Source organism: Ictidomys tridecemlineatus, chromosome 7, assembly GCF_052094955.1.
Source record: "Ictidomys tridecemlineatus isolate mIctTri1 chromosome 7, mIctTri1.hap1, whole genome shotgun sequence".
Taxonomy (NCBI): domain Eukaryota; kingdom Metazoa; phylum Chordata; class Mammalia; order Rodentia; family Sciuridae; genus Ictidomys; species Ictidomys tridecemlineatus.
Window position 1 is genome coordinate 126,049,823 of NC_135483.1, and position 6,197 is coordinate 126,056,019.

The 6,197-nt window shown below is 33.9% G+C and overlaps 1 pseudogene; it reads left to right on the forward strand.

Moving 5' to 3' along the window:
• Window positions 1–1,007: 1,007 nt before the first annotated feature.
• Window positions 1,008–1,140, forward strand: LOC120883835 (U6atac minor spliceosomal RNA; annotated as a pseudogene).
• The last annotated feature ends 5,057 nt before the right edge of the window (window positions 1,141–6,197 follow it).

A 6,197-nucleotide genomic window follows, 5' to 3' on the forward strand; every position in this document is an offset into this window, starting at 1 on the left:
GGAAAATATATGTCGTGATGTGTGAAGTTCTCAAGGAAGGAACCACATTAAAATAATTTCATAATGTATGAACATAGCTAACATTTAAAACATATTTTCCATATGCTGGTCAATTGTTTACTCAATTTGATACATTAACTCATTTATGCTTTACAACAACAAACTTAATAAAATAGTCACTATAAATATCCAAATTATATAGTTTAGAAGATGCAAGCTGGTTTGTAAGCCTATAAACAAAACCATATAATATCAATACCATATTCAGCTTATAGATATATTTCTTAAACAAAAGAAGACCAAAGCTGTGATAGTGACTCCAAGTTGATACCAGGAAGTCAGAGTTCTATCATACTGCCATGCCTCAAGTAATACATCACTGTATGGAGAAAGATGACTATCAGGGTTTCAGCTATTACATTCATATTAAAGGTATGAAGAAAGAGAAGAGATTTGCTCCATCCTTTTAATGAATCTTCCTGTAAGTTCCATATGGATTTCCTCCATAAATCACTCATATAGGACCAAATCTACACATATGTCCCATATGACCATAATGAAGTCTATGTATTATAGGTTTTAAACTTCATACCAATGTGCTAAACTTAAAATTAGATTTGCTTCATTAAGGAAGATAAAAAGAATGGGGACTTGAAAATCATCTAGCAAGGAGATTACAGAAGTAAACCCATACCTACAGCCAACCATTTCTCAACAAAGACACCAAACATAGGCATTGGACACAGGACAACTTCTTTAAAAAATGGTGCCAAGAAAATTGGATATCCACATGCAGAAGACTGAAATTTGATCTTTCTCACCTGGCACAAAAATCAACTCAAAATAGATTGAAGGCCTAAGCGCAAAACCTACAACTCTGAAAATTTGTACTTAAAAAAAATAAATAAATAAAGTAGAATTAAATTGGAAATAGTTAACAGAAAGGTATTTTAAATATTCTAAAATATTTGTAAATTAAACAACATTTATTTCTAAAATGGGTTACAATGTTGTTGAAAGGAGAAATTAATAGTTCCCTTGAAAAGGATGGAAAGGGGCCTCAGGCCTAAAGACACACATAGGGTTAAGACAGCAGTTAAAGCATCTCTACCCACTTGGTTGCAACTGCCACCATTTTAATTGTATATTTAAACAATGGAGTTTTATTCAGCATTAAAGGAGAATGAAATTATGTCATTTACAGAAAAATGATTGGAACTTGAGAGCAACTTTTCTGAGCCATACTCAGAAAGTCAAGGGTCTTTTGTTTTCTCTCATACATGGGAGCCTGGGGGGAATGGAGAAGAAAGGTAGGGGTGAGTTCTCATGGAAATGGAAAAGAGACCATTACAATATAGGAAAGAAATAAAGGAGAACAAAAGAGAGAAGGAAAGGGGAAGTAAGGAAAAATACTGGAGAATGGTTTTGACCAAATTATATTGTTATATCATGTTTTATGTATCAATATATAAAAATGAATTCCAACATGTATAATTATAATGCACCAGTAGAAACCATGGGGGGAAAGTAGATTAGAGAAGAAGGTCACAGGGAAAGTAGAAAATATTTTAAATTTAATATAAATTATAACAGCATATCAGAATATATGGAAGGGAGATAATACAACATTTGGAAAACTGATTATTGGATTAGCTTTAATTATATGAGATTCTATAGACATTATATTATATATTTTATAATATAGAATATATAATAAATATATATAATATTTTATATATAAATATATACATAGATTAATTCATAATATGAATTAATCTAAGAATTCCACTTTAAGAAATAAGAAGGGCTGGGGATGTAAGGCAGTGCATATGCAAGGCCTGGGTTTGACTCCCAGTAGGAAAAAGAGAGAGTGGGAAGGAGAGGGGAGGAGAGGAGAGGAAAGTAGGGTAATGGAGGGTAGGGGAGCAGAGAAAGAAAGGAAGGAAGGAAGAAAGGAGGAAAGTAAATGAGAGAAAGAAGATTAAATATAAGCAAGAAGAAATAAAGATATGATTACATATTAACAAAATTGAAAACAAAATCGATAGAGAATAATCAAGTAAAAAACTTGTTCTTTGAAAAGATCAATATTCTCTACAGTCATCTTGACTAAGTAAAGAAAGAGAACAGAAGAACAAGGGAGAAAAGGAGGGAGGGAGGGAGAGAGAGAGAGGGGAAGAGGGAGATGAGAGTTATCAAAATTTCTACTATCAGGAATATAAGCTGAATATCCTTACAGATCTTACAGTCAATAAAAAGATAGTAAAAGAATAAATATGAATAACTTCAATACCATGAATACAGAAACTTCAATGAAATGGGTAAATTTCTTATAAGTCACAAGCAAACTTACTCTAGAAGTGAATTGTCAAATAAGTATTTGTGGAATTGGATTAGGAGGTAAAAGCCTTCCAATATACCAAAACTTTGAGCCCAATGAGGTTTCACTGGGGGTTTCTACCACACATGTTCAGAAGATATAATTTCAACTCAACACAATCTTTTGAAGAAAATATAAATTAAGTATTTCTATATTTTCTACCCACTTTATGAGGCCAACATTAATGCAGACAACAAATAGCCGAACAATATTTCTTATTAATATATAGATCATTAGCAAAATATTAACAAAAGAAATACAGTACTACATAAAAAAGATGAATATATCATAACCAAGTGTGATTATCCTTGGAATCCACAGCTACTTCAACATTCAAACATCAATCCAGGTAAATCACATTATCCACAATTTTACATACAGTTATGGTAAAAATAATGACTATCATTCAAACAGACATAGGAAACTTCTAATACAATTTAACACCTGTTTTTAATAATACAAATGTCAGCCACCTAAGAATAGAATGAAAAGTCTTCAACCAGAAAAAGCACTTTGACAAAACAACTACAGCTAACATCATATTTAATGATAAAATACTCCTTTTCTTTCCTAAGCTCTGGAACAAGGATATCTTCTCTTACCATTCCTCTTCAAGATCAAAGTAGAGAGCCTAATAGTGTAATAGAATAGGAAAATAAATGAAATTTACACCTATAGCAAAGGGAGAAACAAAACTATCCCATCATCAAATTAAAAATTTTAGAGACTATATAAAAATAATGTAATTAATAAGTGATTAACCAAAGTTACAGGATGTAACGGCAATATGCAAAAGTTAGTTGTATTTCTACCTTTTAGCAATAAAAAATTGGAAATTCAAGTAAAATTAAAGAATAGTACCATTTAAAAGAGCACTGAAATCATGAAATATTTAGATATAAATCTAATAAAATTTGCAAAATTTGTATGCTAAAAATTATGAAATGCTGCCTAAAGAAATTGAAAAGGATAAATGGAGGCACAATCTGTGTATGCCTGTTTAGTCAGCTTTTTGTTCCTGAGACCAAAAGACCTGAAAATAACAACTGTAAGGAGGAAAACCATATTTTTGAGTGCGTGGTTTCAGAGGTCTCAGTCCATGGACAGCCAGGGACTCAAGGTGAGGCAGAAAATTATGGCAGAAGAGTGTGGCAGAGGCAAGTGGCTCACATAATGATCAGAAAGCAGAGAAAGAGAGAGACTCCATTTTCCAAATACAAAATATATATATCCCAAAGACACATCCCCCCTCTTTCAGCCACACCCTACTCACCTTTAGTTACCACTCAATTAATTCCTGTTAGGGGATTGATTCACTGATTGGGTTAAGGCTGTCATAACCTGATCATTGTACTATAAATCTTCTTGCATTATCTCACACGTAAGTATACGGGGACACCTAATATTTAAACCATAACATTCTCCCCTGACTTCCAAAGTTCATGACCATCTCAAAATGCAAGATACATTTTGTCCATTTCCAAAAGTCTCCATAGTCTCAACATTTCCCAAAAGTTCAAGTTCAAAGTCCCCTGTTGAGATTTAAGGTAACCTCATATTATAAGCTTCTGTAAAAATCAAGACCATTTAAAAATGAATAAACATTTCCATTCACAAAAATAGGAGCCTAGAAAGAAGGGATGGGGCCAAAGCGAGACCAAAATCCATCTGGGCAAATAAATTCTGTAGTTCCATATCTGGCTTCAGGAGCCCATGACATCATGATGTTCAGATTGTATAGCTCTGCCTCTATGGCTTCGCTGATTGCAGCTCACATTGCCCCTCTGTTAATTGTCTCTGCTCAATTCTTGAAGCTTTCCTCCACATAATGTTTACAGTACTGGCATTTCTTAATCTTGTGGGTCTCCACTCCAGTTTTAGCTTTTTAAAAACATATCTTCAAACATTGCCCTTTCAGGGGCTGCCCACAGGGACTCTTTGACCCTGGGATATTCTTCCTGGCCTCTCAGGTCTTCCTTTAAAATCTTGGTGGAAGGCTTCATGACACACTAACTCCAACATCCTGCATTCCTGCAGTATCAGCATCATGTAGTTCTGCTGCCATCTCAAGCATGAGTAAAACCTCCACGGTCCCCAGCTTCAGCAGCCTCTGTGTGCTTGGGTGGCTAAGCACAAGGAAAAAACTTCCTAGGACCTCTTATGCAAGAAGCGTGCCCCACTCATCTCCTCTCAAAGAAATTTTTACTTCCTTAAGCCTGAGATGGGTGTGTAGTCTTGCTAATGTTTGAGATACTCTCAAGACATATGTCTTATTGTCTCTGAGCAGTCTTCAGTGACAGTAAATGTCTTTAACAACTGCAACTTCTTTAGCCCCAGTTTTAGTCCCACCTTTCAAGTCCAAGTTTTTAAAATCTTTTTGCTCTTTCTGTTCCTGAATATCACAATAAATTTGGCTAAAGCAGCTAACAATACCCATGCTACTGCCTGAATACTATGTTCCCTAGAAATTTCTCCTGCCAGATTATGAAATCCATTGCTTTTAAATTCAGTTTAATAGGAAGTCTCAGGATACAAGGAAAATGCAGACAACTTCTTAGCCAGAATGTAATATGAATGGCCTCTAGTCCAATTTCCAATAGTGTCCTGTTTTCTTTCAGCCTCTTGAGTCCTATCTTTCCTTTGCACAATCCTATGGGCATTCTGTTCTTTTGAGCTTTCACCAGAATCCCCCATTAAGCTCAACTTTCAACAACCTAAGCTTTTTCTAGCATGCATTATTAAACTTTCAAAATTTTTCCCACAAATCCCAAAAGGCTCCAAAAGCTTCTAAACCACACTGTCAGGTTCTTCGTAGCAATGACCCTACTCCTGGTACAAATTATGAGAAAATGAAGTTTATTTGAGGGTTTGTAGTTTCAGAGGCCTCAGTCAATAGACAGCCAACGTCATTGCTTGAGGGTCAAGGTGAAAGATTGTAGTGAAGATATGTGGCTCATACAATGATCAAAAAACAGACAGAGATATTCTACTAGTGAGAATCAATATATATAACCCAAAAGAAGTCCCCAGGGATCCACCACCTTCATTCCTACCCAATCTGCTTTCAGTAATCCACAAGTTAATCCCTATCCAGGGATTAATAAACTGATTGGGTTAAATCTCTCATTACCCAATTATTGTACTCTAAACCTTCTTACATTTTCTCACACACGAGATTTTAGGGACACCACATATTTAAACCAAAACAATGCCTTAGAAAGTTCAATATTGATAATATTGTTAATTCTCCCAAACTAGATAACAGTGTGTTATCTCCTATTAGACTATCAACTTTTTGAGGGTAGAAATAATGTCTAATCTAAATTAATGACCATGGTATAATAGTCCTTAGTAAATTTCTGAATTATTTCAGTAATACAGGAACATGATCAATGCTAAGAAGACATTTACCACATTAGATCATTGATGTAGTAAAAAAAAAGTTTCCTAATTACATACGACTGTTTTTTATAGGTTTCATTTACATTTTTTAATATGATGGAATCATAAGTGTGAGGGAAGATACAACATGTAGGCTTAGTTATTTTCCCTTACATTTTATGATTAAAATGTAATTATCTAATCAGTGGAAAGTAGCATAATGAATAAGGTATGGAACACAAATTGTAAATGAATGTAGAATTCAATTAGTATTTCTAAGAATTTAGAAGGCTTTTTTTCAGCAATGTGTAACATAATTGGCATCAATACAGTGACAACAATTTTCATGTCAAGCTAGTATAAGTTTTCTGTATCCTTTCAAAATACAATATTTTATTTTATGCTTAATTTAAAAAGGGGATACAGTGAATAAATA